General features: G+C 34.5%; 1 protein-coding gene and 1 pseudogene across 1 annotated transcript in view; both read left to right on the forward strand.

The window, feature by feature from the left end:
- Positions 1 to 23,085, forward strand: part of LOC127867050 (uncharacterized) — a 448,603-nt gene that overhangs the window by 52,804 nt on the left and 372,714 nt on the right. The gene's annotated exons all lie outside the window — the stretch shown is intronic.
- On the forward strand, positions 39 to 22,747 carry LOC127869738 (alpha-aminoadipic semialdehyde synthase, mitochondrial-like; annotated as a pseudogene).

The following is a 23,085-nucleotide window of genomic DNA, read 5'->3' on the forward strand; positions in this document are numbered from 1 at the left end:
GGTCAGAACATTTGTTTCCTTAATACGAGAGTTGAGAAATGGTTTCGGTCAGTTGAATAACATGGCTGCCGGGGGGGGGAGTTTTCTTTTATTTATATAGTAAAAAAAAGCTTGTAAACATTAGAAGTCACATTGTTTAACCAATGATCATGAAACTTGGTGAATAGATTTGTTTTTTATATATCTCAGATGAGTTTGAAATGGTCCCGATGGGTCAATAAACATAGCTGCCAGTGGGGTGGGGCAGATTTCCTTATGTGACTTTATAAAGAGAAACCTTGTGATCGAACACTACAGAAGTCACATTTTTGCCTAATCATCGTGAAACTTAGTCATTACATTGGTTTTATTGATTTCTTCGACAAGTTGGAAAATGGCGCAGATTGGTGAAACACACTTTTTAGCTCACCTGATTGCTCAGGTGAGGTTTTAGGATTGGTCTTTGTCCACTGTCCGTCCGTCCACATTTGGTTTGTAAACACTCTAGCATTGACATTTCTCAAGCATTCTTTATCAAAGTTGCTGAAAGATCTCAGTCAAGTTTGATGTTGAGCGAAATCACATAATTAATGACATAATTATTGCCCTTAGATTGTCCAAATTTTCATTATATTATACAAAATTCTTGTAAGCAAAGTTTGATGTTTGGTAAGGGGGTCAACTCAAAATATAGGTCACCATTGCAAATCTTACAAAAAACAAAAACACTCCCTACACCAGAGTTTTGGTTCAATAATGATGAAAATTGTCCAGGATGTTTGTCTGGTCAATATCTAGGTCAAGTTTGACATTAGGTAAAGATTGAATGAACCGACTTCTCTCAGGTGAGCGAACTGGGGCCATCTTGGCCCTCTTGTTTATTTCAAGAAATATGTTGCATAATGTGGTACACAGTGTGTCATGGGTTATGGTCAAAAGGTCCACGTCAGCGTAACCCACCATCATCCTGTCAATTAAAAAAATGAATGCCTGTTGTGCAAACTCTATGGCACTGTGAGAGAAACAGTGCGCCTGCAAATTGTCAATTAAATATTGGATCCCGAATAAGCAGATTTGGCTATAGACATAATTATGTTTCAAAACAATTAAGCTAATTATATATAAGTGGCAAACAATTGCAATTATAAACAAACTGTAGAAATTTATCATTCGTAAGAACCCATTTATAAAGGTGTTAATTTGAGTTAATTTCTTAAACAGACCAGCACAAAATCTGAATCAAATGTTAATTTTGCCAGGTTTATATATTATTTGTTTATGTGTATACTGTTCATTATAATCAGTAATACTTCAGTTTACAAAACAGTAAAAACTGCTAAATGTATATACCATAGGAAACTTAACCAGAATAACTAAATTCGGCCACCAAAAAGCTAGCCATAGTATTATTTGTTTGACGTTAACATTTTTGGCTCATTAAAAACACTCAATCCACAAAAAATGTGTGCATGATATTCATTTCTTTTTTTTCCAAAATCAGAAGAAGGTGCTGGTACTGGGGGCAGGGTATGTGACTGGCCCCGCAGTGGAGTACCTGACCAGGGATAAAAATATCAGGGTCACAGTAGGTAGGTAAAACAGCAGCCATACAAACAGATGTACTTCCTCATTGAATTTCATTCATATTGCTCTAGATAATGTTCGTCTGCGGTCATCTTATGTTACTCATATAAAAAATGCCTTTTGGTGCGCATGTAGAACAGGGAGTAAAGAACTGTTGTAAGTTTGCTAAAAGTTTCAAAAATGATATGCAGTGAAACTGACCTTTTATTAAGTTGAAAGTTCAACTCAGCTTTGTAAAATAAAAATATAATTTTGACGTTATCAAACAGCGATGATTATTAAAAAACATAATGATTGAAAATAATAATATCAAAAGGAAATGTGTTGGTGTCAGTTATTTACAGATTTTTAGTCATTTGTGATTATAGATCATATATATGGTTTTCTTATGACTGCGCTACTTGTGATCAGAGACAATATATATAATTCACTTTTGGCTGCACCACTTGTGCAAACATTTATTCCTAAGAAATATTATTTGTATCTTTTCAGTTTCTCAAATCAAAAAAGAGCTAGACTCCATTGAGGCTCGATGTCCGAATGTGGACATTATGCTGCTGGACATTATTTGGCACCAGGAAGAGGTGGATAAACTTGTGCCGGATCACGACATTGTTGTCAGCCTGCTGCCTTACGTCATGCACCCGGAGATTGCCAAATACTGCATCAAGCACAAGAGAAACATGGTGACCGCCAGCTATGTGTCACCTGCTATGAAGGCTCTACATAAAGCGTGAGATATATGTTTCTGTATATTAGATTTCTGACTTCATCATGTCATTTATTTTGGAGAATCTTTGCATTGTTTGCAAGTGTACATATCAGATAGTATCCATGGACATTGAAAATCTGTACCACATGTGTCGTTCTAAATCAGGAGCGTAACTATTGAAATTTGCTTTCTTCAATTTCTGGTCATAGACGTTGTTATGGAATCAAATGGTGTCATGAATTGTTTCCCAGTTTGATTCAAAATTAGCTAAGTTGAAGCATAAAGAAATTCTATTAATAAAAATGCATATGAGTAAACAGATGGTATGGTATTTTGAATGACCATTAATGTGACTTCAGAGCCTTGGATGCCAATGTGACGATAGTGAATGAGGTCGGAGTGGATCCTGGTATTGACCACATGCTGGCTATGCAGTGCTTTGATGAAGTGAAAAAAGCAGGCGGCACGGTAGGGTGTTATACATTTTGTTACAAACAGCAAACTATTGGAATGGGAGAAGATATTTTATTTTTTATTTGTGTCCGTTGTTTGTCATTCGGTGTCAACATTTGCCTTGTTAACACTATAAAGTCCACATTTATTGTCCAATCTTTATGAAATTTGGTTAGAAGATTCGTCTTAACGATGTCTTGGACGAGTTCTAAAATGGTTACAGTTGTTTGAAAAACATGGCAACCAGGGGGCAGGGCATTTTTCCTAATAAGGCTATATATGGCTATAGTAAAACCTTGTTAACACCCTAGATTCCAAATTTATGGTCTGATCTTCATGAAACTTGGTCAGAACATACATCCCAATTGCATCTAGATTTAGTTCCAAAATGATTTTGGTCTGTTGAAAAACATGGCTTCTAGGGGGCGGGTCAGTTTGCCTTATATTGCTACATATGGCTGTAGTAGAACCTTGTTAACACTCTAGATACCACATTTATTGTCCAATCTTTATGAAATTTGGTCAGAAGATTTGTCGTAACGATATCTTGGACGAGTTCGAAAATGGTCACAGTTGCTTAAAAAACATGGCCGTCAGGGGGGGGGGCTTTTTTTCTTATATGGCTATAGTAAAAACTTGTACACTCTTAAAGTCACATTTATTGTCAGATCTTTATGAAACTTGGTAAGAACATTTGTTCTAATGATATCTTGACGAGTTCGAAAATTGTTCCATTTTTTTAAACATTGGAGTGGGTATTGTTCCTTATATGGCTATATATTACTTAAGTAAAACCATGTCAACACTAGAGGCCACATTTTCTCTGATCTTAATGATACTTGGTCAGAAGATTTGATATCTCGGACTAGTTTGAGAATAATTCTGGTTGGTTGAGAAACATGGCAGCCAGAAGGCGGGGCATTTTTTCTTAAATGGCTATAGTAAAAACTTGTATACACTCTAAAAGTCACATTTATTGTCCAATCTTCATAACACTTGGTCAGAACATTTTGTTTTAATGCTATATTGGATCAGTTCAAAAATAGTTCATGTCTGTTGAAAAGCAGCAACTAGGGGTTGGGGAATTTAGCCTTATATGGCTATAGTAAAGCCTTGTTAGCACTCTAAAAGATACCTGTATAGTTTACTCTGCATGAAACTGGTCAGAACATTTGTTCCAATGATTTCTTGGGGCTGAACTGTGCAGGTCAGTTCTTTTGTATCTCAGGTGAGCGACTTTGGGCCTTTCAGGCCCTCTTGTTCTATTGATCGGGCTCTTAATATTTAATAGGATTAGTAGAACATCCTATTGTTTTCACGTTTCTCAGATTTCACTTGATATCTTTAATTTTATATTTCAACATATTTTAATAGAACACATTACAGTTGATTTACATAACACATGGACTTGAGGGACTGAATATATTTTTTGACAGAATTCTGTCAGCAATATCAGGTTTTAAAGCATTTTAAAGGCCAATTTACGGGTATTTTTATCTGCTGTTAAAGCTCATGTTGCTTCTAGGATTTAACGAAATGTATTGCTCCCATACAGTAAAATGCTGTTTATGGAAACTGGGACACAATTGTATTATTCTTATTGTTGTAATTTAAAAATGTTTAAAAAATAAAATGAACTTGAACTTGTCTTGTTTAATAGCATTTGATAATATTTCATTTCAAAACTATTTTTAAATCATTTGTTAACATTTGCACGTCTATAATATGGTCATGCATGCATTATTTTAGCCCCAATGTTTCTCTGTTTTAGATCAGCTCCTATGTCTCATACTGCGGAGGTTTGCCTGCGCCTGAAGATTCCAAGACACCACTCGGCTATACATTCAGGTGGGTATTTAAGTAAAACATGACTTTGCTATAAATTCAGGTGGGTATTCAAGAAGAACATGTCTTTGCTATAAATTCAGGTGGGTATTCAAGTAGAACATGGCTTGGCTCCAACTTCTGGCGAGTAGGGTATTTAAAGAGAACACATATGCAGGTGTGTATTCAAGTTGATAACCATTCGGCTACAAATTCAGTTAGGTATTCCAGAAGAACACCACTGGGTTACACTATCAGGTTGATGTAAGTAAAACACTATTCTATAAATTCAGGTTGGTGTTAAGTTAAACACTATACTACAAATTCAGTGGGTGTTAAATAAGAACACTACACTGAAACTCCAATATAAACGGATCCGCGTTATAAGTTTTGAGCTCATTTATTGAAGGGGCTATAAAAAACAGGTATATTATAGCTTATAATATAGGTCCTGTTTATTGCCAAGCTGTGTTGTCATCCGCAATTACATGCATATAAACCGAATCGTATCGTTAACAGTATACATACCGCTGTTCTAAAGTGCACATTTATACGATAATCCAATAAAGTTACAACATGACTTACAAAATAAAAATCTTGAACATTTATGACGATAAATATGTTGAAGAAATTCATTAACACAAAGCATATGCATATGCCATTTTTAAAAGTGTGAAGAGAATAATGCATTATGGGGCAGATTGCAGAGCTTTCATTGGACAAGCGAGTTTCAATTAAGATTGAATGCAATACAATACATGTACAAATAAATGTTTATTGCGTCATACGTATGCAAAAAACGTGTTTCTCGTGGACTTTCTGATACCGGGCAAAAATGCAAACGAATCTCTGTTTAAAATTACACTGCATTAGCATGTCAATAAATCGTCTGGATTATTTAATTAATTTCTCGTACACGCAAAAACTGCAAGATTAAATGCCTAAATACTAGACAGAAAAAAACTTGTTTTATACTGTGCACAGTATATTTCACAGCCGCTCGTTTAATATATTCAAACTGCAATCATATCAAAGTAAGAATGTTTTAATCGTTTTGAAAAACTTTAATTTGATAATTATCCCGCTTGCACTTTACTTATTGAAATTAGCGCACCTTTCCGCTCTATTAAGGAATACATTTAATAAACACTGACAAGCGAATTTTTCACACCTTTATTTTGACATTACACAACCGATTAACACCAATTAGCTGTCGGTGTTGTCCTCGAAGCGATTAAAATCAGTTAAACGAACGGTTGAATGAAACAATCAAGATGTGATCGCCACCATCTTTGATTTTTCTGAAAATACATGAAATTGCATAACATGGATTTGAATAAGAAATGGAAGGTTGGAGAAAAAATGGGATCCAAGAACCCCCCGCGTTATATTGGACACAGCGTTATAACGGAGAGCGCTATATTGGAGGTACAGTGTACTGGGTTACAAATTCAATTAGCATTCAAATTGAAAATTACTTGGGTTACACATTTAGATCATATAGATGTTATTCAAGAAGAATACCACTGGGCTACATATTCAGGTTGTATTCAATTACGCCACTGTATATTTAAATATTACTATACTGACATATTTGAGTAATTTATTTTTTCAAGAATAATGATGTATGTATTCTTAACAGCTATTATTCTGTTTTAGTTGTATTCACTTGATGATATATGCATAGCATTGTACGTAATTTTGCCCAAAACAGCCATCATCCGTTCTCATACCTTTGACACCACTTTGCTACAAATTTACAAGAGCATTCATGAGCATTCCACTCCTAAGATGTTTTTATGCTCCCGGTAGGGTGGCATATAGCAGTTGAACTGTCCGTCAGTCAGTCTGTGCGTCCATACGAAAATTTTAACATTGCCCATAACTTTTGCAATATTGAAGATAGCAACTTGATATTTGGTGTGCATGTGTATCTCATGGAGCTGTACATTTTGAGTGGTGAAAGGTCAAGGTAAAGGTCATCCTTTAAGGTCAAAGGTAAAATATATGACTTCCAAGCGGCGCAGTAGGGAGCATTGTGTTTCTGACAAACACATCTCTTGTTCTTTCAAATATTTACTGGATTGGTTTGTTTATAATGGTAAGATTAATAGAATGCGACTTGATGTTTTTTGTTGTTTGTGGTGTCTTGAGCCTTGGATGTTTCTTCATGCTTTTAAAGAGTTTTCACTGTTTCAGCTGGTTCCCCAAGGGTGTCCTGATGAACTTCCTCGGTGGAGCAAAGTATCTAAAAAATGGACAGGTGTGCAGTTGGTTTGCTGTCTTTCATAATGTTATATAAAGTACTTATATCAATATCTAGGATTTATTTGTGTAGCTTTTAACAGTGTCAGAAATGTATTCCATGTAGTATTAATTGTTGACACTTTTTTTGTAATTTTTGTTTTGTTCCTGTCAAACGTGAACATAAATCCTTTTGCAACTTGAATATACAATCTTGATATGATAAAATGTTTGTTCAATAAACATAAGAGTACTCAAGTACAAAAGTTTAATTATATTTTTTTTAATAGACAAGAACGCAAAGCAACTCCCATAATGTGTACTATGACTGTGCAGTTTTGGTGTTTGCATAACATTTCTGTCAGCACTGTTGCTAACAACAATAACTGATATAAACATAACATTTCTCCTGTGTAAATTTAACAGTGTCTGCTTATTAATTGTGAGGTCCTGGGTTTGAACCCCACTCTAGGATTGTTTTCAAGATTTACCAAAAGACACCAAGTACCTGTTCTATCCAGGAAGCAGATTCTATAGTGCCTTAGGCTTCGATTTTCTCCCTTGTGAATTAAAGTTGTTAAAAGTAAACACTGTTTAAATAATTTCTATTGCTTTATTAGTATTAGCATTGATCTAGTAAAACTTGGATAAGTTGTTGGTAAAGATTCGTTCCATATTAGCCTGTGCAATCTGCACAGGCTATGATTGCACAGGCTATTCAGGGACAACACTTTCCACTTTTATGATATTTTTAGCTCACCTGTCACGAAGTGACATGGTGAGCTTATGTGACCGTGTGATGTCCGGGGTCCGTTGTGTGTGTGTGTGCGTGTGTGCGTCCGTCAACAATTTGGGTAGACAGTAGCGGGCACAGTTTTCAACCAATTTTCATCCAATCTTTATGAAATTTGGTCAGAATGCTTATCTTGATGAAATTTGAGTTGGGATTGTATTTGGGTAATCTGGGGTCAAAAACTAGGTCACTATGTCAAAAACTAAGTCACATAAAAGGGCAAATAGTAGAAAAACCTTGTGTAGACAATAGAGGTCGCAGTTTTCATCCAATCTTTATAAACTTTGGTCAGAATGTTTATCTTGATAAAATCTGGGTTGGGATCATATTTGGGTCATCTGGGGTCAAAAACTAGGTCACTAGGTCAAAAACTAGGTAAACTAATAGAAAAACCTTGTGTAGACAGTAGAGGTCACAGTTTTCATCCAATCTTTATGAAATTTGGTCAGAAAATTTATCTCGATGAAATCTGGGTTGGGATTGTATTTTGGTCATCAGCAGCCAATTGTATAAACGATGATTTAAATTTACTGTGGTAATTTGATTACCGCAGTTATTTACATGGTTAGGTTACCACCGTTTATTTTCATTTGTATAAACGATGGTAACTGCGCGGTTACATAACCACTGAAATTTGTAAACTTACCGCAGTAAAATTACCAACAATGCAATACTAAACATGACGTCATTTTCGCGCAAATTGTCAATTTTACAGACGACGTTTTGAAAAAATGGACTCTGCAAAACGGTCTAAAGCTTTTAGCGAAAGAGAAATTGATGTTATAACGGATTTCATGAAAACAAACATTCATAAGCTTAGAGCGAACCATGGCTCGGGCGGTCCGGGCATGGTTGCTCGAGTAAGATATATTTGGGTTGAACTATTACCGGGGGGTAAATGCTTGCGGCAACGGCCCCAGGACTCTCCAACAAGTGAAAGAAAAGTGGAGAAATATGGTAAATATAGAATTAGTATGTCGTTTATTATAAATTTACATAAAATAGACGAATTTTTATTTAACGAGTGAAAGTGATTAACCTGTTGACACAATTAAGCAATGAGGGATATATATATTGCCCGGGAGTGGCTCAAACCCTCGACTGCCTTAGTTAAAAGACGTTGTTTTTTTACAATTCATAGATATACAATTCACATAGAAATGCCAGAATATATACGAATTTTAATAGGCAAAATGAAATGTATCCAATTGCTATATTTATTTTAGACAAACAACGCGGAATCCGAGGTTTCTAGAGAGCGAAACCATGCTGCCGCTACGGGGGGGGAGGACCGCCACTGCCCGAGATGTCACAAACCTCGCAGGCGGTGGCGAGTCTATTCGCCACCTCGGCCTCGTTTTACGGCATAGTGGAGGACGCAGATACCGTCATCGGTTTGTTCAACATTGTTTTAAGATTAAAATTATACACATGAAAGATATTTCCGATATTTCATCTTCATACGTCAATATGTTTAACATACCTAATTATAATCAATACCAGTATGAAAAATAATCGAATAAATTTAACGATTTCGTTTCTTACCTTGTGCTATTAATTATCCATTGATGATTGTCACTAAAACATTAGATCCTTTCCAATCATTTTCGAAACAAAATCAGTTACACTCCTAACACATTCACGCATTAATCTAAATTAAATCCAAATCGTTGTAGCGGTAACTCCTCCATCGCCGAATTTCATGGGGCTGCCCATGATGGATTTTCTTACCGACATTGACATCCCAGATCCCTTCGGTGTGGCGGAAACCGGTGAAGACAGTAAGTACATACACTTAAAAGCACAATGCTTTAACGTTAAAGCACCGAAATTCGACTGTCCACTTCAACATCCACACACTGAATGACGTTGACTTTACACAGCGACTGTTCCAAAACATTTTGAGTGAACTCAATTTTTATGCTTTTGACATGTGCTTTGTGTAAATAACAAAAGTTTTTCCTTTTAATTATATCAAAGGTGCAAAAATATTCACCACTTATACTTATTTGAAGCATACATATCTTTCAAAATGCGGTTTTGATAAGTTCCATGCTATTCATATGAATGTGTGTATTTTATTCTTCGCAAAATTGACCCGTGTTATTAATGAGCGATTCCAAAAAGACACCGTGTTGTTGCAATGTGTAGGGGTCCAATGAGGGGAAACTATTGTCTTTATTTTTCATAATATATAAAGATTTGTTTAATTTAATTTCCAGATAAGTCGAAAACCAAGGAAAAAACTACCGGTAAGTTCTTTCATCAAAATTACTAAAATTCTATAAAGTAATAGATTCTATGTATGAAATAATTATTTTTTTATTTGTATATTTTAACAGTGGCAATATTATTTATTGAAATGAATTGTATGCATTATGAAATGTAATGCTACTATTACAAATAATTATAGCAGTACCACTAACATTACAAGTGCTACCACTACAACTACTATGCTAGTGTTACTTCTAGTGCTACTACTTCTACAACCACTGCTACTTCTAGTGCTAAGTACTAATACTACTTCTACTACTACTTTTACTACTACTACTACCATGTGCACCACCACCACAACCACAACAACATTTTCTTCTTTTTTTCCTCCTTTATTCAATTAAATAACTTAAAATAATAATATATTCGAATATTTGTTGTTCAATTCTAGCAACATCTGTTCCATCAGCCTCAACAGCCAGTGACAGAAGCAGAAAGAGGTATTAATTGGAATATGTAAACTTGAGTACTATAATTATTGATAAATCAAAACTATTCTTTTTGTAAGATTATTTTTTTAATTGGCATTTTCATGAAATGTTAATGCTTGATATTATTATGCATTTTTTTTAACCTTCAATTTCATAAAAAATTGTACATTAAAATGTACGACCAATTACTTGTTCTTAGTGACATACTTTTTGAACATTTTTCTTTTGGACATATTTTTTAACATTGTTCTTTAAGGACTCTCAAAGATGCCCAACTAGAGGCCCTGGAAAGCCAGGCAGAGATGAGCAGGGCGGGGGCAGATGTTTTAGGAAAGTGGCCCGTCTTGCAGACTTTCTAATTGCTAAATTAGAAAAAAAAATATTCGTGTTAATGTTATTTTACTGTTAAATCTGTTTCTTTTGTTCATTGATTTGTTAATAACAACAACAGTTAATACAATATTATTTATTTTACTGCATATGTTAATGTATTTTTACAATGTTAATTGCAATAAATATTTCATTTTCCTTTACAAATGTGTTATTGTTTAGAAACAATGCAAAGCTTGGATTGCACATAAATTGCACTATTTCTTTATAAAATTAATTAACACAGAGAAAAAAAAATGACATTAAAATGTAAACAAGAAGAACACATGTATGTGATATTTTAAAATTGAACTTATTATAACAAAAAAAACATAATGAAAAACACTTAAACATCAAACAAAATACTGTTCAATCAGTCTATTTCTCACACCACGTCCGTCCATGGGTCCGTCAAAGTTCTGTTTGTCTGGTTGTTCGTCAAGGTCGTCTTGAACATCCGGGTTCGGATCCCCCAACATTCGTCTCATGTTGTACAGTACAGCGCACGCCAACACTATCCTGGTAACCTTTGCAGGCTTCATTCTTATCTGAAAATTGCCATAATTATTTGAAATTAATAATTAAATACTAATTATAACAAGCAAATTCGTTAAAATTATATCCCCTGCGCTTTTCAAAATTGTGACAGACGGATGGACAACGCAAAAACAAACTCATCCAGATAACAAGAGGGCCATGATGGCCCTGAATCGCTCACCTGACTAACTACACAAGTTTTTTTTATTTTACCTAGTGACCTAGTTTATGACCCCAAGTGACCTAAATGCAATCCCAACTTAGATTTCATCAAGATAAAAATTCTGATCAAATTTTATAAATAGTGGAGGAAAACTGTGACCTCCATAGTCTACACAAGGTTTTCTATTATTTGACCTTGTGACTTAGTTTTTGCCTCAGATGACCCAAATACTATCCCAACCCAGATTTCATCAATATAAACATTCTGACCAAATTTCAAAAAGATTGGATGAAAACTGTGACCTCTACTGACTACACAACCAAATTGTTGACGGACGCACGCACACACGCACGCACACACAACGAACGCCGGATATCACACGGTCACATAACCTCACCATGTCTTTTCGTGACAGGTGAGCTAAAAACAGATGGACCACGCCAAAACAATATCCTTTTCCAGATAAAATTATGACAGAAGGAAGGACAGACAAGTCAGCAGCTATATGCTCCCCCTTGATGGAGCACAAATTCTCAAATCTGTAATTTCTATGTACAAAGATCTGTACATACTTCTGGAAAAAATGCTGGTCAGTTTAGCGTACGACCTTACATGAAGCATTTATGTAACCTGGTCAACCGTCAACAATTTGTTTGTGTAGACAGTAGAGGTCACATTTTTCATCCAATGTTTATGAAATTTAGTCAGAATGTTTATCTTGATGAAGTCTGGGTTGGGATTGTATTTCGGTCATCTGGGGTCAAAAACTAGGTCACTAGGTCAAAAATCAGGTCACTAGGTCAAATAATAGAAAAACCGTGTATAGACAATAGAGGTCACAATTTTCATCCAATCTCTATGAAATTTGGTCAGAATGTTTATCTTGATGAAATCATGGTTGGGATTGTATTTGGGTCATCTGGGGTCAAAACTAGGTTACTAAGTCAAATAATAGATGAACTTTGTGTAGACAATAGAGGTCACAGTATTCATCAAATCTTTATAAAATTTGATCAGAATGTTTATCTTGATGAAATCTAGGTTGGGAATGTATTTGGGTCACCTGGGGTCTAAAACTAGGTCACTATGTCAAATATGGTGGACGAACCAGTTAACGAACACCTAAGCAATTACGTCAAAACTGAAACACTTCAAATGACAAAAACATGTTGTTTCAAAAATGATTAACAGTTCAATCATTTAATAACTTATCTGTTAAGTTTTCCAGCGAATATTCTTCAAGAATTCATAACAATGATTCGCTGGTTATTGTCACCTCTAGCAGACAAAACAAAATGGCGGCCGATGCAAACTGATAGCTTATAAATACTACTCCAGTATATACAAAGTCACATGACTATCATGTTATCCGGACTCGGCGAAAATATCTGCGTCTGCTGCAATCAAAATTGCAAACGAAAATATGCTTTTTGGTGTGTAATAGGGCTGTCACGATTCACCGGTATACCGGTATATCGCGGTGCATGTTGTGAAAAAAATCGCACCGCGGTACGGCGTTGCCGCACCGGTTTTTTTAATATTATTTTATTAGCACAGATATAAATACATTACATAATTATTTTGATATAGATATCGTTTTGAAAAATGTAGAAGCGGTTCAAAAGGGCTAAATAAATAATCCGTTAATATCCAGGTCAAGCAAGCGCTTCCACTTGTAGATGTTTAACTTTCACGTTTAAAATACGGCGATGTATGGGTCCGTACCTTTTTTGGAATTAGGGACAGATTTCCTTTGCAAATAAGTTCATAAATATTCAAAAGATGTTTATTCTATTTCTTATTTTCTTTCTTTAGTATATCGATCGTTCAAAGCATGGCACTTCCGAATCATGTTATCTTAAGATTCTGAATAAGTCGAGGAAGAGTCAGAACGCTACGGATTTTCAATACTGGGCCTGCTGACTCCGCATTTTGAACATGCCCTTGAAGCGTTCGATTTACACCGATCGTAGTCACAGCTATTGTAAACAACATTGCGGACATTTTAGAAAAAGACGCGAACAATAACAATGACTACTTCTATCAAGTTTATTACAGTTTCTTTTACAGTTTCTAGTCATACTATGATACCAGTGTTTTCTGATTATTGAGTTTAATAAAGTTTGTAAAACTTGTTATTCTGCTGTTTTCTTCACAGATACATATTCTGTAAAATATCGCGGTACGTACCGCGATACAGTGTTGCCGTACCACGATATACCGCGGTACGCTCACGGCGTATCGTGACAGCCCTAGTGTGTAAATGCATGTTTTGATAGATGCATTCAAAAAGGAATAGCAGAAAACACATAAAAACATGTACATAACAATAATTGTATTCCTTCAACCTGTTTTCGACTCAAATTGTTTCAAGCTAAGTAGGCAAGTAGGTCATGGACTTCATGTACCACCATTTGCTAATCAATGTGACATCATGCGCACTATTGCGCTTGCACATACAGAACCAAAACAAAACGTCCGATAATAGGTGCTGTTCGATAACAGGTACTTCAACACTAATAGATAAACCTGGTGTAGACAATAGAGGTCACAGTTTTCATCTCATCTTTATGAAATTTGGTCAGAAAGTTTATCGTGATGAAATCTGGGTTGGGATTATATTTGGTTAGTCAGGTGAGCAATTCAGGGCCATTATGGCTCTCTTGTTTTTGTTTTAAAATGGCTTTGCTTAGAGAGAATCCAGTTAAGGCAGAAAGTGCTGTAACAAATTAGACTGTGAAGATACTTTACACACATGCATTAAGCCCAGCTTTCCCAGAACTATTATTAATATTTTAAGCAAGCATGCAAGGACCATTCTTATTGCCATATTTCAGGTTGTGGAGATTCCAGGCCAGGGAGGGCTATTGGATGCGGCAGAGTATCTCAACTTCATGCCCGGTTTTAACCTTGAGGGATTCCCCAACCGGGACTCCACCATCTATACTGACGCTTACGGCATCAACGACGCTCACACAAGCATAAGGGAGGCCATTCGCTACAAGGTGGGTATGATTAAATCAGAAGCCAACCATTTTAATTATATTTTTGCACATAAGAGTTGTTTTCTCTTGGGAATTAATATCATTGATGACAGAGAACTGAATTAAAATCTGTGTCTACTAATGTCAAAGATGCTTATGTTTGTTTTTTCCCTACAAATACATGTATGAAACCAGTTCCTTTAAGCACGATTATGCCCCCTTTCGTACAAAGAAAAAACAAGGTTTTGATACAAGTTGCAATGCAGGTTAAAGTTAGCATGCAAGAAGTACAAATATCCCAAACTACTACAAATATTAAACTAAAGCGTCACACATGTCTTTAGGAATTTTCATGCAAGGTTGCAGACCATGCCCCATAACTCTGATCTTCATTGGAGCAGAATTATGCCGCTTATTGCACTTTTTGATATTCACCTAAATGTATGTGTTCAACCATTCCTATCTCTTGCTAACATGCAGATCTAGGTTGCATTTGGGGCCAGTTAGGTCATGGGCTTAAACACTTCAATTTGGATGGAGATCATATTTTGTTGAATGTGTTATCATAGGTAGGTTGCATTTTTGATCTAGTTAGGGATTGCATTTTAAATAGAAAAGAATGCATAGCAACTCCCATATCTTGTACTATGTGTATAATTGTCAGCGATTGCATTTGGTGCCAGTTGCATGAAAATAGATAAAGAGTTTCCGCTCAATAAGTTAAGTTTGGATGAAGGTATTGTGCTTTAATTTACTGTGTTGGAAGCTTTCCTTTAATTGACAGTTGACCTACAATCAATACTGCTTACTAAAAAACATTATTGATTCAAGTGTGCCAATTAAACAATACTGCCAAGGCTTCCATTTAGAAGATTCGAGGTGATATTCGTTCTAAGTACTTTTTTATCTGTCGCACTTTTGTGTTTCTTTTTGAATTCATTTTCTAATTCTGTAGTCGTATTGCAGTTTTTAGTCCTACTAGCAGGTCTAGATCAGCAGCTTCCTACACAGTTTTTTAAGTTCCTAAAATTGTATTTATGCTTTCTTACCATTGAGAATTCCGATTACACGTAGTATTCATTTGCCGTTAAATTATAAACAATTACTTTTTTCTAAACCTACAGTCAAATTAAGTTTACTTCGTACATCTTTTATTGGAGGTACAATGCGTCTGGTTTCTAGTTCGCAGCATAATGTCCTCTTTTATTTTTTCATCGGTTAATAACCGCAAATTTTCAGTTAATATTAAATCCGATGTCTCATGAAATTCTATGCATGTGGTTTATGTTATTACTGGAAATGTACCCTGTTGTGGTGCGCAATACGTTGGGCAGACGGGTAGATCACTTAAAACACGTTTAAGGGAACAATTTTTTAAATTAAAAATATTAAAAAAATTAAAAAACTTCATTTACCAGCACTTTAATAAAACGGGTCATAGCGAAACAAATATTTCAATTCAACCTGTGGAGCAACTTATTTTTTAATAATAGTACTTCAAATCAGTGCCAATTAAAAGCAAGGTGCATGTCAGAATTTGAATGGATTAAACGTTTTCAATCAGCTTACCCACTTGGATTAAATGATAATATTCTAAATGTTGGAACAATTTCTAAAAATAAATCGATACATTTATTTTCTCTGTTTAATAAACGTCTAAGAAATAAACGTTCACATGGCTTTAGGAAAAATGGTAACTTAAGGCGTAAATTTAAACGTCTGCTTTATTTAAATGATTGCTACACATTATTACAAAATGGGGGTAAACATAAATTACTAAGTGTACTTTGCTCTCTTTCTGTTTCTTCGTTGGCGCATATTGATAAGGAATGTAAACTTATTTTACTTCAATCTGACCCTCTATATGAGTGTGCTTGTATTATTGAATCTTTCACTGACTACTATCTTGAACTTTTTATTGAAAATGTACTTAACAACACTAGAAATCGTATCAAAATTTAGTTTTGTAACAAAGGTCTTGATTTAATTGACCTTCCTAAAATATTCAATGATAAAAATGTACGTCGGCTGATTCCCCCTTATTTCCGCAATACTGAATCACCACTTATTTGCTACAAATATAGTAAACCTGTAAGAAGTATCGTTTTTAATTATAATTCTATTTCAACATATATAAATGTTATAAGAAATTGTCCTACATTATGTGACTGTACTAGTTCTAAATATATATATGGTCCATGTTATTACTGGGGACCTTAATTTCATTCAAAATAAAAACCTTAGAAATTTGCTACGCAGAGGCCCTAAGTACAGACTGTCTATTCCTGTTGATTTTGATGACTGCATTAAGAATATCGTAACATCCTTACATGATTATTGCACTAAATGGTGCAGGAAGGAATATGCTGAAATTACTGCACTCAATGATTGGAAAACAAAAATATTTAGTATGGCCATGAATAAAATATGTTTTTTATGATACACATCCTTTGGCCCTACCACATTCACCTAAATTTAATAAACAAAATCTCTGTAAATTGCTTGAAGACTTAAAATCTAAATTTGTCTTAGTTCCTGCTGATAAGGATGCTAATAATGTTATAATAATATGACGAGTGTTTTATGTTCAAACTATATCACAAGAACTTTCACAAACTACATCATATTGCGAGTACAATAAGCAACCTAATGAAATTATTACCGACCATATTGGCCAATGCATAAAGATAAATGTAATGGTCAATATTACTGACAAGAAATTGCCATCACTTTACTGGATACCTAAATTACATAAGACGCCATATAAAAGTCGTTTTATCGCTAATTTAGTGTCTTGTACCACCAAACACTTATCAGTGTATCTTACATCTGCATTGGGTGCTATTAGATATCATATAGCTAAATTTTGTAATAAAGTTTATGAAAATAGTAATATTAACCTATTTTGGTCAATTAGAAACACCTTAGAAGTTATTGATAAAATTGAAAATAAAAAATATAAGGTGTCACAGGTAAGTACTTATGATTTTTCTACACTATATACAACGCTTCCTCACGCTTAAATTAAATCCAAACTTGTTTCTTTGATTGAAAAAACTTTTGCAAGAGAGAAGTGTTTGCATCTAGCTTTAAACACTAAAACAGCTTTTTTTACTAATCAGGTGTTGGTTTATTACATCATTTCAACTGGTCTTTACTTTTGTTCAGCACTTACTTTTCTTTTGGATAACTTGTTTGTTGCATTTAATGGTAAAATATTTGAACAAATTATTGGCGTTCCTATGGTTACTTATTGTGCGCCACTTATAGCTGACCTTTTTTTATAGTGTTATGAAAGCGAATTTATGTTAGAATTATCTAAAACTAAGCAAGTAGATTTGAATAATTGTTTTAACCTTACTAGTAGGTACATTGATGACATACTTAATTTAGATAATCCATTATTTGAACAATATATTCACAAAATCTACCCAAAAGAAATAGTCTTAAATATATCGTGTATATCCAATACAGACGCGGTGTATTTAGACAGACAATTAACTATTAATAATAATTTGATCAAAACAAGTTTATACGACAAACGGGACGATTTTAACTTTTAAATTGTGATTTTTCCGTTTCTAGATGGCAACATCCCTAAAGGACCTTCCTATGGTATTTATATTTCGCAGTTGGTACGTTATGCCAGAGCATGTTCGTGAATTAAAGATTTTGATGATCGTATCTTATATTAACTAAAAAATTGCTAAATCAAGGCTTTTTGTATCATAACCTTAGAAATAAATTTGCTAGATTTTACTCTAAGTATGGTGATTTAATTTCAAAATATAATGTTTCTTTAAAATGGCATTTAAATAATGCAATCTCCCATCCATCATTTTACGGAGATGTTTTGAAGCGTGTCCGCAAATTAAAATATGTTAAACCAAATGTTCATATTAAACTTTTCAATTTAATTAACTTGTTTTTATCAAAAGGATACGATGCTTATGTACTAAAAAACACGTGTTTGATGGTTTTCGATTCACTATATCTTTCTTCCCTTAAAATTTGGAATCATTAGTGATACTATAGGCGTTTTTCACTGTTGAATAAAACTGTGTCATTGTGTCGTATGAACAAATCTGCATGAAAAGTATATTATAGGCATTTTTCACTGTTGAATAAAATTGTGTCATTGTGTCGTATGAACAAATCTGCATAAAAATTACATTTGGACTGAAATCGTACATCTAATCATTTCTGTCTTCAGTTGTCAAAACACCTATATACTGTTTGATTCCAATAATGTCGCTTTAATGGAATTACCATTTTTATTCATTTGCTTCTTAATATTAAATCACCTAAACTTGTTTTATTAGTAGCACAGCCCCATTAATATTTTTATTTAGTACTGCCCTGGAATTTGTTCACGTCATTATGCCATTATGGATTTTTGTGACGTCATACGACCGACTTTCCCAGTTGTAATCTACATGCATAGGTCATTGGGTTTATAACGTTCCATTTTATTTATATTTTCTCTCTGATAGGCGTTTCTTGTTTGATTTAATTATTTTTATTTTTTTAGCAGTCACATAAACAACCTATGAAATATGGAATTTTTACACCCATTATAGCTGCTTCTTCCTGTATTTGCGCGATGATTATCTGAGATATTAACTCCACGAAGCTATATTCTCAAATCTTTTTCTATAAAGAAGGAATGTAGTTGACAATTGCTAATAGTTTTATTTGATCGTTCGTCAAAAAGTTGTAACTCTGTTACTCTTGTATCTTCAATGCAATTGAGTAATTAAATAGTAATTAAATTGAATGCGTTTTAATTTCCTTTTATTATTGTTTAATTTGAGTCACAATGCTATGACGCTAAATTTTATTTACACTTAAATGTATTATGAATATTGCTGGGCCAAGTGTGAGGTTGAGCGCTCTATAACCAGGTTCAAACCCCCAATGCTTTGCATTGACCGTTCCAAGGCGGTGACCCCTGCTTTTTTCATATTTTGTGTTTATGTTGGTTTGTATTGTGCTGTATTGTGCTGTTTTGTACTGTTTGGGCAATCGGTCACTTGCCTTAAATAAAGGACCAACTAATTGTTTTAATGAAAATTCAATACTGCTCCAGCAGCTGGAGTTTTACTTCTTTATATTTAATATTGTCAAACTTATTTCAGTGTTGCATGTAATGTATTGTCTTAATTTGTGCTTTCACCCTTAAAAACATGTATTTGATTTTTCTTTTAGCTGTTTTACTCATGTTTTATTGCTTACACTTGTTGTTTAGTCGGTTAAAAAGCTTTGCAGCTTATTTTATTTGTTATATGTCTTGCCGACTCAAAATAATATTTATTTATTTATTTATTATTTTATAGGTGATATGGGTTTATTGAACGCATCGTCTTGTTAGATTGTCCATCCCCAATTTTATAAATACAGGTGAGTAATTTTGGATTTCATTGCTTCCATTGTAGGGTTTTGCCAACGTTGCTAAGGGCCTGATGAAGCTTGGACTCCTGAGTAGTGAGGAGAGCTCCAGTCTGCAAGCCCCAACGGACCAGAGAAGACATGGGTAGGGGCTTGAATTCTACTAATGATCATGCTTCTTACTCAGAACATTTACTTTCTGTAATCATACATTTTTCAAGTGAGTTTAAACATTTCCTGATAAAATATCTGGCTGCCATGAGTTGATGAAGTTTTCCAGGCCTGACATGATAACATGTATATATGTACCAGACTTACATGTATATGTGTACCAGACTTACATGTATATGTGTACCAGACTTACATGTATATGTGTACCAGACTTACATGTATATGTGTATCACACTTACATTTATTTGTGCACCAGACTTACAGATATATGTGTACTAGACTTACATGTATATGTGTACCAGACTTACATGTATATGTGTACCAGATTTACATGTATATGTGTACCAGATTTACATGTATATGTGTAACAGACTTACATATCTTTGTGTTCTAGACTTACATGTATATGTGTACTAGACTTACATGTATATGTGTACAAGACTTACATGTAAATATGTACCAAACTTTTATGTATATGTGTACCAGACTTACATGTATATGTGAACCAGACTTTTGTTTAATGAATTTTAAACTGTATTCCATTCAAAAGCCTTCTTCTTTGCCTAACTTTCAAACAATAATAAATCAATACATGTTTGTTGGGTCTGAAGGGAGCACGAGGGGTCTTTTTCCCTCTTGTTTATATTATTACATTTTGTTTATATGATTGCAGAGACAGTACTTCTGTGGGGTGTTTGGAAAGTCATTCGATCTACTTGAGGACTCCTTGAAGGTTCTTGATTTTGAGGCTGTTGGACAAAATGAACATCGTTTGGATGCCATTGTTAGGTCAGGATACCCAGAATTCATAGGGCAATCCAGCTGTAAAATAAATTTAAGGAAATTATTTTTAGCTTTCTTCAGAGTTTCTTTAAACATAGAGAATATTAGGTTTACTAGAGTTTAGTGTTCAGTATATTCAAGTTGATTTAGAAGGGCTTAGAAAACCACTAAACGTGGCGAGTGGTTTTATTTTTCTTGCCATGCCAATGAACATATCTGTATTAAACTATGACTTGGTATTCTATTTATCTCATCTTTTTTTTCATTTTTCTGTATTAACGTCCAAAAAAAACAATATTAAATGGCTGAACACAGCATTTAAACATCAAAATACTTTGTGTAAGCAAATTGACGTCAGTATAAGGTGTATTAAAAGTAAGCTGAATGTGCAGAAAGTTATCAGATCTGGTGTTATTTTGTTGATAAAGTATATACAAGCATGTTTTGCAAGTATTATGAAACTGTTGTTAGGTGTTATGGTTCAGACAAATTCATTTTTTTGTTACGACCAGTCAGGTGTTACATTAATTATAGAGTTTCAGGTTCAAGGACCTGGCTGATGTTTTTATTTGGGACAATATGTTTTAAGTATGTTGCTGTATTTTCAAAATGTATAAGTTTATTTCTGACATATGGTCTTACTATATTATAAACATACAATAAAATATTTTTTGTTGTATAATTAAAATGCAAGCTATAGACTATGAGTGCTGCATGTTTTTCAGACTGGGTCTGCTTGATGAAGAGCTGATTGACAAGAAGTGGACGCCCATTGACACCCTGTCCAACTATCTCTCCAATAGACTTGCCTTCGGTAGGGCTCTCTCATGCAGCCCATTAAAACTATTTAAATGATCGTATGGGATAACAGGGTTTAATGCATGTGTCTAAAGATACCTCCCAGATTTGCCTGTTTAGTCTTATCTGGCAACAAGACTTCACCCTTTTTGTGAAATTCTTTGCTTAAAGGAAGCCTGTTCTTGAGGAAAATTCAGTGAAGGGGAAAAGGTAGTCCATGATAAGCCTGTGTGAACTGCACAGGCTACTCTGGGATGACATCTTACATACATAGATGAAGCCAAGTTGTTCAAGTAAGAGGCTCACTTAAATTAGGCTGGACTTTCTCATCTACAACTCAAGTTCAAAACTTCATGTAGTTTATTCAGCCATTAAATGATTTTCATTACAAAACTCATGGATCATTTAAGCTTGAAATGACCTTAAAACTACCCTTTACATATAAAGTTTGATGGAATAAAACAGCTCTTGTTGAAAGCTCATTCTCAAAGAAAAAAATTCAGCCCCTTTAACATTTACAAGTATGTGATGTATTTCCAACAGCGCCTGGAGAGAGGGATATGATCCTCATGCAGCATGGCATTGGGGTGCAGTGGTTCAATGGACAGAAAGAGCACCGGGGCGTGAGTCTTGTCATGTATGGCGACTCTGACCCAAAGGGGTATTCTGCCATGGTCAAAACTGTGAGGCTCCCCACGGGCATTGCAACCAGAATCATGGTCCTTGATGGTATGTTAGTTTGTGGTTTTCAATTAACATGTAAATATGTAATAAATGGTGTTGGATGATGTTCAGTTGGTAGCATGTAGCTCAATAATTTGAGAATTGCAGGTTTGATGCCTGGGTTGGCATAACTTACAAGGATATTATGTTTACTTAGAACTGATAAAGCGTGAGTTTAATGGATGTGCATAAATAAATTGTCCCAGAATAGCCTGTGCAGTCCAAGGCTAATTAGTGATGACACATTTCATTTCTATAGTATTTTTCATTTAAAGGAAGTTTCTTTGCCAAAATCCTATTACGGTGTAAAGTGTTGTCCCTGATTAGTCTTTGTGGACAGAAGGGGCTAATATGGGATGACACTGTGCACATGAAGAATACCCCGTTTTCCAAGAGCGCGGATCATTTGTGTTGTTTCCAGGTGAGATTCAGAAGAAAGGAATGTGTATCCCTCTGTCCAGTGACATATACGAGTCCATGCTGACACGTCTAAAGAAGGAAGGCATCGTTGCTAGGGAAACCATTGAGTCTGTGTAACCATAGCAACCAGAGATTTCATCCCCACCAACCTGTCACAGTTTGGCAATTTCATTACAATTGTTTGAAGGTGTCAAAACTAAGTTGCAGGAACAACTGTTAGATTGTGAATGGGAAACACGTGTACAGTTTAGCACGGTTTTACAGGTAGAACTTTAGGAAACCATATATATTTGGAAACTTTTTATTTATATTTTATGATTTTTGTAAAATCTAGTACATTATAGAATTATGCTCAACTTCAACTTACATGATTTGTTTTTTATTTTTACCAGTAGGATGGCCTACAGCAGTTGCACTGTCTGTCTGTTAGTCCCTCCGTTTGTCTGTTCGTCAGG

Source organism: Dreissena polymorpha, chromosome 2, assembly GCF_020536995.1.
Source record: "Dreissena polymorpha isolate Duluth1 chromosome 2, UMN_Dpol_1.0, whole genome shotgun sequence".
Lineage (NCBI taxonomy): Eukaryota > Metazoa > Mollusca > Bivalvia > Myida > Dreissenidae > Dreissena > Dreissena polymorpha.